Below are 13,187 nucleotides of genomic sequence, written 5' to 3' on the forward strand. Positions count from 1 at the left end.
TTTACTTTGGCACTTATGTTAAAGACTGGCCAAATTAGGCTATCAGTTGTTTCATAGTTTCGGCCTTTTATAATCTAAAGTTAAATATGAGCATGGGTTATGCAGCTTTGCTTGCGTTTTCGGCAGTAGACAACGAAGATTTAAAACGAAAATTTTGACAGCTTATCTCTCCTTTTTTTAAATAGTCATCAAATTATGTTTATTATATAATATTAAATCACTTCCCGAAGTTTATATCCGCTTTTGCAACAGAATGTATGCGAAATTGCATCTAAACATGCATCTGCTTGGGAAGTTGATTGCACATATTTTAGTAACTCAATGCAAATAAATAAAATAAAATATAAAATAAATAAGATCCGGAATGTAAAAATAGACGTAAAAATGAAAACCACACATACCTTTTCAATATTCATTTGCAACATGAAAATCCACGAGTGAGAAGAAAAACTTATACAAAATACCACACACATGTATGTACACAAACACTCCACGCAAAGAAGTTGTTCTTCCGAGAACCGTTACCCTACATCTTAGCACTAGTGAGACAGATTCCAGTGTGCTTCCACCGTAAAAATAATAAAATAAGAGAGACTGACTGCTAATTGTTAGTAACACTGAGTGTGACGCAATAATTATTTCTTTCTCTGATTACTGTTCTATCCTTATTCTCATGTTTAAAAGAAAAAATCACCATATAACAAACGGATGCTTCTGACTTATCAAGGGTAGTAGTGTTCGTGAAAAAAATATTAATAAACTAAATTGTTAAATAAATAGCGATTATATCTCATATTTCATAATAAAAAATTAAATGATGGCTGATGACTGGAATTTCCGCTCGTCAGTTTTGGCAGGAACAAATTTAATTACTGGTAAATGCCCAGTGTATAAAACTAACTGAAGCAAATAATTTGCGAAAGATTGACATAATGATATTTTATTTACCTTAGTGGGAGTTATGTAAAGTGCAACTTTGTTATAACGTCCTGAGTTCGATCGAAAGATTATAATTTCAGTTATAACAACTTTTTGTTGTTGTTGAATTAGGTCAGAAGGATGAGGTTGCAACACAGTACATATACAGTAAAATTACAGTATACCATGGATGTAATGAAAAAAGCAAATTTGATATTATCAACAGAAGAAGGATGAGGTTTGGTTTAGGAATGAAAATTCATTTATATTTCTGCCTTGTCTTACTGTGTCCCCGTCCGGTCGGGAGACAAAAAAAAAAAAAAAACTTAAGTATTACTTAATGGATCATCAATTTTGACGAGGATGAAGAGAATCAAAATTTAGTACTCGAGTTCGTTCATGAAGGTGGTCCATCCAGTCGATTGGAGGATATATTCTTCCCCCTGCCGTGTATTCCCATAGGTGCTTATAGTCTATAGATGAATTGTTCCTCCTGACAGTATGCAATCCAACTATTCCTAAAGGTCAGGATGGTTGCATACTGCTTTGGTTATTTTCAATATTCTAACCAAACTCTTTCATGTGTAAACGTGACACTTATTTTAAATATAAATATTTGCTGGACAGAAGTACACTCGAATTCAGGTGCTAGCTTAATATGACCTGAGAAAATAAATTAGAACCCACTGAGCTCGTACTACAGAAAACTACAATTTATACAATATTATGATATGCCTCAAAGCATAGAACAACAAATCCACGGAATGTCTTTTGGAAGTCCCATAGGTACCATACTTGTCCCAGGACATATAGACCTCCAGTAGAAACATTTAAGGATAATGAAAATAACCATAAAACTACTTTCGGGTTTCGTTGGAGTATGCCTGTCACAGGAAATTATTTGGAAATCAAAAAGCTGTCCTGTGATCTTCTCGCAAAGTGTTCAGAAATGTCACACAGAAATCCCTCAGAAAAGTCTCGTTTCCAGAACATAAAGTGGACATTTGGATTTCCATAAGATGTCCAAGGAGCGTCCACTGGGAAAATGGAACTTCCCCTGGACATTTCGACATCCCGAAATTAACGTCTTTTGGACATCCTAGAAATGATTCTGTATTATGAGGATCATTGATCATCATAAGACCTTTTTTGTCTAACACAACAGCATAGAGAATATATGTTGGACCAAATGACACGTTAAGATACGAATAAAATCTTGAAACTACATGCTAAATATATGTATGTAAAATACGTAAATGTATTAACAAATACATGTGTCTAATTTAACCTTCTTATGTGTTTCAGTTTGACAAATTTTAAGAGAAAATTATCTTACTTGCCGTATTAAATTATAATCTCTTTTACAGCTTCTTCGCTAGGAGAATTTTTATTTAAAATTATCTTGATAATTTTCACTCTTCACAAGGGTAACTAAATCTTAATTCACAATATTAAAATTATTCATTTTCAGTGTAAGTACATATTATCAGTGGCCCACTTTTTGGAGAAAAGTAATGATCATAAGGATACGTACCAGTTACAGGGTTAAGAACCACTATTATAGTTTTCTTAATAATGCGAAAGTGAATGAAAGTAAGTAAAATCCTGTCCCGAGATCACTAGGTAAGTAATATAGGCTGCCCTTATGATCTATTAAACAAAAAACACAGGACTAACATTTAGGGCGTTCAGAGCACAAAGGAATGAAATCATATTGCCAAAGTAGTGAGATAAAGAGATATAAAGTTTGTACTTAGCACAGACTACAGTTGAAAATCTTAATCTCATGGGAGGAGGGACAAAAATTACTTTTGTTGCATTCCTTTTCAAGAATTCCATGTCTGTTATTTCTTGCAGTTCATACTTTATTATTATTATTATTATTATTATTATTATTATTATTATTATTATTATTATTATTATTATTATTATTATTATTATTATTATTATTATTATTATTATCGTTTAGAAAAGTCGAATCAAGCACGTAAAGGATTTAGTTTTGATGCTTGCATATCGTGAGTACACTTTTTCCAACTACAAAACATAAGTTATACATGTGTATTTTTGAAATCACTACAGCCAACATTATAGTCAATGGTACTGAAAATTTGCCGTTAAAAATAAACGATTATGAAATGAAATGGGCAGTGAATTTACGTTTTATTGTAAGAATCTAAACTTTTTTTTCCTGTCAAGAGATTTTTTCTAATTCTTTCCTTCTAGTTACAACGTTCTTTTGTGAAGTACCCCTTTCTATCTGTTATTCTAGTTCAGTTGTTTGCATTTTTGGCGTCTCTCCAGACAGGATATAATGGCTGGCTGGCAGTTTCTAAAAAGCTTTCAATAAAACCTACGGACACTGACATCCGTAGACTGTGACATCATACATTCTAGCTACATAGCCTATGTACATGAGCGATGTTCTTAATAAATACAGATGCATAGACAAAAATAATAAGGGAGGAAATACGTTTTAGTAGTCAACTATTTGGTATAAGCATAAGGCAGGAATTTCTTACATGCCGCTCTTGCCTTTAATTTTATAGCATTATATAAAATTATATTGCTATTTGCAAAGTATTACTCGAATAATGAAGTAATTCAAATATATTATCTCACTTATACAAATCAGTATTACATATGGATACACCAAAAAATAAATTTCACATCTCAATAGCAGCTAATTTTTCGACTTCAATTGGCTGACCAACTTACATTTTGTTTTCCTGTGGATCAAAGCATGTTTAAACAAAGATTGATTTTCTGTTTGCTCTTTTAATATTATACAAGATGCATGGTGAACAGGTGCTCCCGAACAAAGTATAAGTGCGAATTCACAATTCATCCTTTCTCCAAAGAGATTCTTGGTGGCCAAGAAGTTAACGTACGCGCCTTTGGCGAGGGGGACCCGGGTTTGATTCTCGGCACGAGCTCATGTTGTTCGGATTCCATGTTAATCAGTAGGTCCGCGTCTCATACAGCCTCGATGACCAATGGGACATTAAACGCAAAATCAACTCAACTCATCCTTTCTCAAATTCCTGGTTCTTAATTTATATTTCGTTTAAGGTATTACACACTTAATTTTGTCTTTTAGACAAGGAAAGTACAAGTATTGTAATATTTCTTCAAGATTAGCGGCTGAAAAGTAGTTCCATATCTTCAAGGTTTTGGCCCGTCCAGACTCAATGATAAGTTAACATGCTTGGCGTAAACAAAATAGTCAGTGGAGTTCTTTCACAAAAAAAAAAAAATGTTAAATTATACTAGAACGGATTGATATTAGTAAATTAGTAAATTCCTGGTAGCTTGGACTAAAAAGGACGGGATCTGTCCGATTTACAAAATGCATTCATATTCCACAGAAATCGAATTTTTGTTTTAAACTGGGAAAGGGATTAATCAATCCCTTTATTCGTCAATAATTTTAATTTTATGCATAGGAAATGATTAGGAAATCTCACAGAATGTATATTTGTGGACAAGACAAGATTTCAACTCTGAGATGTAGGGAATGTCCAAAAGAAACGATGCACCTAATTTTGCCAATATCGATTTTTTTCTACAGTTTATAGTGTAAAATTGTTTTAGTTAGTTGTTTGAAATTTAGAGTCCTATTTAAGCACTGAGGCTATATGAGACATGTGGCTATAATTTAAGGAGCAGTTCCTATCACCGTTATGCGTTCAAATTTCAAAATTTCCTACCGGGAATCGAGTCCGACTTTTTTTTTTTTTTTGTAAAGAAACTCCTTAACAAGCAAAGTTTTACAAAGTGTAGTTTAAATATAGCATTTTATTTCAAATTAAATAAATATTTGAAAATAGAAAATATTTAAGAGTTTAGAAATTTTGAGTTGTACGTCCCACGGTTATGCCGGTTAGGCTAAAGGAGACGGTGATTATGAGTAATGAATGAAATGGTGGAATGAAGAAGGTGGGAGGAAACGGGAGAACCCCGAGAAAACCCAAGCACACGGTGTTTGTCCACCACAAAGTTCACTTGGCGGTGGCTGGGATCGAATCGGTGACCCCAAGCACCAGAGGTGAACGCTATTTAAGAGTTTAGAATTGTCAAGTAGAAAGTCATTTAGTTTCATTTTAGCGTTGTATTCCAAAGACATTAGTATTTTGCATACTGAGCACTATGCCTATACTCCTCTCAAGGCGCGGATCCAAGGGGAGGGCTATAGGGGCCTCTCCCTTGACGCTCAGGTATACACTGGATAAAATGGGCTTCAATCCTACTTCCTTTACAGTGGATAAAGCGGCAAATTATGGTTTAGCCCCTCCCTTGATCATATCCTGGATCCGTGGCTCCTCCTCTCTAATATCAACAGCATTATCTTGTCTAGTATATCAAGGAAAGATAATATCCATATTTATTCCCATAAGAATACATGTGGAACGGATTTTAAATTGTCCGTGATCTTGGAATCAACTGGATGGATCACGTTCATCAACGAGCTCGATTTCTAATGTTTGACCTTCTAGATCCTATAGGTCTAGATCTAGTAACTATAGTCAAAGTTATTATGATCTATCAAGAAGTTCTTGAGACTTTATATCTCCCAGACGGACACAGGGACAGACAGAGTAAACATATAAAGGAGTTTTTGGAAAATCAAACTCTTTTAGAATGAAGCGGTAAGATAAAAAGTACCTCAAACACATTGATCACTTTGAGACAAGATTGTTTCCCTTCTGACTATTGTGTTTATCATACGTATCCTACATAAGCCAGATACCAAGAATCGAACGGAAGTACAGATTAAAAACAAAAAAAAAATTATCTTGCTTTAAGCATTTAAGAAAAAAAGAAAACAAGAGGGAAGAGAGTCTATAAGAGACACGTGGAGAGACAAGTATTTACGGATGCTGCCAACGATTTTCTTTTCCCACTAAACGACGGCTAACTTTACACAATGTTGCCAAATGCCTTTAACGTTCGTTATCGCCTTGGATTCTCGTAATAAGAAAGTATACACACAACAACCTGAGCGAACACTAGACAGATAGGTGTCGCAGGAAATTTACTTGTTAAGAAAGAAGTAGTTAGCTGAAGTTCTAAGTAATTACGTATTCCTAAAATTTGAAATATACAAAATGAAAATAAAATGACATTATTAGTTTAATGTCCCACGGTAATGTCCTTTGTACTAAAGTAGAGGAATGAATAAAAATGAAAGAATTGGTGGAATGAGTATGTGAGAGAAAACAGGACAATCCTGAGAAAACCCACGGATTGGTTGTTGTCCATAACAAATTCATATGGCTAGAATTGAACCAGGGACCCTGTCCCAACCAGGGACCCTACGCTTTACCACCGAGCCTTTGTACCCCTTTTGAATTATAGTTTTAGATATGTAAACAACTCCAGTTAAAAAGAAAGTAAATATAATAATATGTTCGTAATCTTAAAAAGAGAATATCAAATGCTAATAAAAGATAGAAGGGATCGTGAGAGACCTCCCCCCTTCGAAAAAACACGGACACGATGTTGTCAACAAAAACTATACGCCTGGGGGCGAACTAAGGATCGCTAGAACTGGAATATTAAAGCAAGTTACCACATTCAGAAATACGTTATATGTACACAAATGTATATTTTTAATTTCAAAATACACGTTAATGTACACATAAATCAAGAAAATATGCAATTCAAAAATTTTCGTAAGTTACAGTTACTCGTATGACTATCAAAAGCAGAAATTATGTCATCCTTAACAAAGGTGTTCAAACAGCAGTCTGTGTATCGGATTATTCTTGATAGCATATTTATCTAGAACAGACACATTTTATTTGATTGATTGTTTGTAGTTACGATTTCGCTTATAGATATTTTTAGTGTCCAAAGCAAGCCGCGACAAAATTTTAAAAAGCGTAAGTCTCTCTGTTTAATACAATAAAGCGCATCAAATGACATACATTATTGTGTCAAACTTCTTTCTTTTTTATGCATTTTGAATTTTGTGTGTGAGTGTACATGATAACTAAAAACAATTGCAAGAACGAGGAAGCGAAACGTATTTTCCGCCAGCATGATGGTACATCTCCTTTAAATGGCTGGATTCCGCGTTGTCTACGCTTAAAATGTAATCCAGCTGTACGGTGTGTTTTCTTTCGAGAACAGGAAGATAGCTATTATCGGCTACATAGTATACTATACTTGAATTTTGAATTGAAACATTCATGGTATGAAAGGACAAAATACAGGGCCATTAGTTACCCCGGTAACATTTCATAAAGTTATATAGTGTTTTTAACTTGTGATAATTACACTCCCAAAATCTATTCCGATAAAAGATTTGCAACTTGCATCACTGAATTATAATATTCTTAAAGAATCGCATTGTTTTAACAAATCACTAAAATTTAAAATTTAGCAAAACACACAATATTTTTTTAAGTGAAACGCTTAGATCTGCACAAAATCAATAAAATATGAAGTCTATTCCTATGAACAGATGCGTCCCATAAAATATTGACCTAGTTCGAAGATCTTGCACATCTGTTATCCAAGACAATTTTTGTCAGCTGATACGGTAGATTAGCCTCATATGCTAACATATAACGACGTTAGGATTCGAGAGTTCGAAGCCCACCTATAGCATTGGTATTCGTTGTCATTATTAATTCAATATTCAGTTCTCCTTGTGTGCTTTAGGGTATAGCACATAAACGTAGTAAAAGTCAAAATACTTAAATATGGAAATAACTAGAATACTTTATTATATCCAAAGAGAGCATGAAGGAATGTTTCTAACCTAACATCACCATATTTGTCTTGTGCTAGATACTGAAAAAGTATGAACTCATAAATAAGTCTCCTGCTCTTAGGCAAGTACACACAAATTGTTAATGATGCAAGCCGCCGAGTATTTTCATTCCAATATTACTCATCATTAATCAATATAACGCTGATGGCAGCGACACATTATCGAGCGTACCATTTAGCAATACTATTATAAGTATATTAATAATAATTACACAAGATTATCAAGACTTTTGTAATTAATGCTTGGATCATAGGGCTTTCACACTTTCAGTAATGCCTCCTACTTTCTTCATTCCACCATTTCATTCATTTCTCATCATCATTGTCTCCTTTAGCCTAGTCGGCATATTCGTAAGGCGTAAAACTTCAAGATTTCATTTTTCATACTTTCAGTAATGATTCTGGGAAACAATTTCGACTGCAAGTTTTCATACTTCAACTTTTATACTATTATTAACCACGAGTTAACTTTCTGGTATACATAAACACGAACGAAAGAAAATACTTAATTAGATGATGACGTCCAAGATCTCGATTTGTAATTAGAGGATCTTGAGTTCAACTCTATGCCTGGTTATCCTATCAGATTTTTTTCTTTATTTATGATTTTACACTAATCCTACTACAAAAATACTAGGAGAGAGGGTCTGTTTAACTTTTTCTTTTCTTTTCTTTTTTAAAATCAAAATTTCCTTCGCACTTCTTATTGATAAGTGTTTCTGGTAAAGTTGTTCTGCAAGGATGTATCTGTAACTTCATAAAATAAAGAAATAAAAATCCATATAGAAATCACGACTCGGAAAAAAAACTTTTGCCAATTCAACATTCCGCTATTCAGGTTATAAAAAGAATAGCTATAAATTCAAACGGTGTAGACGTCACACATTATAAGACGAAAGTGTAAGCCACACTTTGACAGGAGACACTTGACTCTTAATTACCCAGCAGCATTTGGGTCCTTCAGAGCGCAAGGGATTCAAGTCCAATTTCAAGTTGTGGGCAAACGAGACATAAAGTCTGTAGGCTCCGTTTAAATACATAATGTACATGGAAAAGAACACACTTTTTACATTTAAGATCTGTACGTGAATCTTTTAAGCACTGAGAGGAACACCAGGTAAAGGTATTGCATATGAAATATGTCGAAAATGACCGAAAGTGGACTTGAATCCTTTGTACACTGAGTGTCCCATTTGTGAGAAAAAATGAGCCATACTGCGTTGCAAATGCAAATGGGGCATAGGTATACACCAAATATATTTTGAGTTTTCTGACACAGTAAAATCAAGGAAGTGTCACCTAAAATACGAACACACGTGGCTGCTTTTCAGTATAGAGGCTATATGAAACGTAAATCTACAGTTTAAAGTGGAATCCGAATCACCGCAATGAATTTAAATTTCCATGCTCTGTTACTGAAAAGCGATCCTAAGACCCCAAGAATTTTCGTCTTTGGTATAGGAGAGCCGGGTTCAATGCCCAGTGGGAGTACATGTGATCGGATATTACGTTAAGTTGTATATCCTCGATTCACTTACGTAGTTCAAACGTCTAAAATGGACGTTAAAATTCAAATAAAAGAAAAGAAAACGTAGATGACATTTGGAAAAGTGTCAAATGGCGCTCTTTTCACGTATAGCATTTACGAGTTACCACATACTCTTCTGTGTAGTAGAAACGCCTCATTGAGTAATTAATGGTTTTACCTGTATCAATTAGACCCATTTCAGTACTGGGATGCTATTAGACCCCCATTTGGCTCATTCAGATCAATTGAGTAGCTGGAGTTGAGGGTTAAAGGAGCGCTCATTTTCAATAACCGTGGTTACAGGTTCAAATATTGCTGGAAGTACAACACACTGTATAAAAAAAATTCAAGCAGTCCTTCTGATTCCATTTCAACGACATACTTCATATTATCGATCTTAATAAAAGCGTAAAGAATGCATCACAGTCATAATCATTTGGACTTATTGATAAAATTTAACCGGAATACGATAATATATATATACACACTGGGTGGACCATTTATCTTTGTACGCCCTTGTAACTTAAACTTTAAACTAACAGACCAAAAACGTTGAAATTTTATACCATACAAATATCTGCAGGAGGACATTGTTTGGCCTACTCTGTGATACCATATGGTCAAAGTGTTGCCAACCCAATAGAAAGTTATCTTTTTTTTAATGGTACACATGAGGTTATTACATATTTCAAATCTACATATAAAAGGGAAAGATACAATGCCACATTTCTTATGCAGTGTTGGAAATTAGGGACGCTACAGTATCAAAAACATAAAGAAACAAATTTTGGAGAGTTCTGGAATAGTAATATCGCAAATGAGACGGACTGGGTTAAGTGACCATAAACAGTTTTTCGAAATAAAGGCTTTTGAAAAAGTCACATTTTCAGTCCCTTCTGTCATATCATGATCATAATATTAGACACTAAAGTACTTTGAATGTGCATTGCCCTGTCTGTCTCGCTTGCGTTATTACTACTATAGAGGTCAGCAAAATTTAGATGTTTATGATATTGTAGTATTCTTAGTTTGCATGACAGGTGTGGTATTTTGTATGTTTTCCTTTTATATGTATGTTTAAAATATGTAATAACCTGACGTAATGTTATTTGAAAAATATAATTTTATGTTGGATTGGCAACACTGTTAACCTTGTGGTAAGACAGAGTATGGCAAACAATGTCCTTCTGCCAATATTTGCATGGTACAAAATTTCAGCGTGCTTTGTTCATTAGTTTAAAAGTTACATCAAGATTAAATGTTCTATCTTGTATATTATAGGAGTAGAATTAATGATTTTACGTACATTTAGATAATTCAAAAATGAGCAGTGGGTATTCATTTACTGATTAGTACAATATTCTGCGTTATAATAGAACAAATTGAATTTTAGCAATTTCCAAACCTAAACGTTCTTTTTTTTTTAAAAAAAAAAAAAAAAAAAAAGGAAAAGTTTATAATATTATTCCTAGCTCTTTATAGTAGATCACAGAACGGGCGAAATACCTCACTCACTGACTAAAAAGTGCTTAGAATCCCTCGCAGAAGTCACAAACGCGTGAAAATTTTCCTATGACGTGTTACACAATATTGTCTTGAACTGCAAGCATCTAATTTCGAATGTAAAGAAAAAGTTTGATAAGAAATTAAAATATCTATGAACACAACGCAGATTTTTATTAACATATAAATTACATTAGCATGCTGAAGCAAAGAAATATATTTTATTTTTAAAAAGAAATGTCGGGTAGGGTTAATTCTTAAAGGGGATATGTCCAATTTCCCTTTCGAACGTAACCACAATTTGATATACATGATTTGATGATTTGACGTTAGATGCATTAATATTTATTGTTGAGAAGGTTAGTGTTGAAAAATAAATAAATAGAGTCGAAAAAAATAATTTTCTTACGTTATTGCGTGTGATTGAAAATTGAATTAATTTACAACCATTGTGAACATGCATTTCTAAATAATATGTTAGTGACATATCATCCCCCCTGCCCCTTATCATATGCAGCAGCATCAACACCTAGACAACGGTGCATCATCTGCCGAGAGATTGTTTACATTAAAAATTAGGGTATATAATCAATTATGGATTGACACACAAATATAATTATGTCATTGACAAAATAAAAGTTCATGAAAACGTTACACTTACCTTAAAATAACGACCGGTCCTGCAATTTCGTGCCCCGGGACCCAGGAAGACCCTTGCAGAAAACTTGGCCACTGGTCGTTGTAAAATGTCGTCGAATATTGCGACTGTATAGGACCGTATCTTCATCTCTTGCCGCAAGATGCCACCACCAGTCGATGGCAAAGAGATCCGTGTTGATTCAGACGGTAGATTTTAAAATTAGCCACATTTTTTTTTTCCACTTTTCGAGTGGGCAGTAGACTTGTTTTCACTTTTTTTTCTCTAAAAAGATGTTTTGGTATTATTGTTGACTAAGATCATGTTTGTTACATAAAATGGTTCAGAAAGGAAGCGAGAAGAGTCATCACAAACGCGCAAGGAAGAGCAACACTGATGAAATAAAATAATAACAGGTTTCAGGGCTGCATATCCATATATGCCCGAAAGGCGTATCCCTATTCCTGGTTATGTATTACGTAAGTTTTACAAAGGGCGTATATAGGAAGATTAGTAATTTTAGATCATCGTGTAAAAATTAAACAAGTGTTAAAAATGAATATATAATCAGGCCTAAAATAAAAGTTTGAAAAATATTTTTTAAAACATACTAGCCCGCGCAAATAAATCAACACAACACTTGCACCAATCAAAAAACTGTCTTCGTAATTCGGGAGCACTTATTTGCAAACACTGAACAAACACCAAACAGAGGAAACATGAAACAGCTGAAGACAGAAAATCGAAAAATGAAGTGTTTTTGTCTTTCTGCCACTAAACAATCAACGTTACTAAAAGCACCTGTTGCATTGTGGCTATGAAAAATTGCTTACTCAGAAAAAAAAAAAACACGACCTAACCTAGTTTTCACGATAGACAGCCCGCACGCAAGAAATGCTTATAATAAAAAGTCTAAACATTCTCTCTGTGTCTTTTTTTCAAGAAAAAATGAATTTCTTTATTTAACGATGCGTATCGTGCAACAGTATAGTGTACGTATTAATACCGTTATATGCTCATTTCGATATTAGTTCATTTAAAAGTCATTGTAATGGCATTATCAAAAATTTTTCTCTCTCCCAAAGTCTTTCTACTTTTAAAAAAGAAATATTTATATCATTTTAGCATCACGAACGTCGTTGTAATTGAATGTCATAATTTCCATTATTGAAGAGAGAACAGTCTAGTAGGAGGGGAAGATTGTAGGGGAAACAAATCAGTTTCATGGTATGATGACGTTTTAACCGAGCGTGAAAGTGGTAAAATATTTGCTTTTCTGAAGAAAGAAAAAAAAATAGAAAAAGAAAGAAATGTGTGCGTTGAAGTCAGTTTAATAAAGTGTATTTATATTTCATACGGTCATGCACCTAAAATGTCAAAGAATTGGTCGGTTTGGAGTTTGTTTCACCACAAAGATATAGACTATACGTGGAATTTAATGTCCTTTTAGGCGTCGAGACTTTGTGATATATATATATATATATATATATATATATATATATATATATATATATATATATATATATATATATATATATATATATATATATATATATCAGTGGCGTATTTAGGGGGGCTTCCGCGCTTAAGCCCCCCCCGAAATCTTACTTACTAAAGTAAAGTATATGTAATATCTTGCCGAATTTTCATATTTTCAGGCAAAGCCCCCCCGAAAGTTATCAAAGCCTCCTCCGAAACAAAATCGTAAATACGCCACTGCTATATATATATACAGTTTAACGTGAAATTCTAACCATATGAGTAGGGGGCATGGTGGTTCAATGGTAGAGCGCTTACCTCTAATGCGTGGAGTTCCTGTTT

General features: G+C 33.7%; 1 protein-coding gene across 1 annotated transcript in view; it reads right to left on the reverse strand.

The window, feature by feature from the left end:
* LOC145689749 (uncharacterized) overlaps window positions 1–11,490 on the reverse strand; it is a 506,237-nt gene extending 494,747 nt beyond the window's left edge. The window contains exon 1 of the mRNA XM_081763962.1: window positions 11,391–11,490. The gene's annotated coding sequence lies outside the window, so the exon portion shown is untranslated. The remainder of the gene's footprint in view (window positions 1–11,390) is intronic.
* Between the last annotated feature and the right edge of the window lie 1,697 nt (window positions 11,491–13,187).

Source organism: Thermobia domestica, chromosome 1 (genome assembly GCF_964235325.1).
Source record: "Thermobia domestica chromosome 1, izTheDome1.hap1.1, whole genome shotgun sequence".
NCBI lineage: Eukaryota > Metazoa > Arthropoda > Insecta > Zygentoma > Lepismatidae > Thermobia > Thermobia domestica.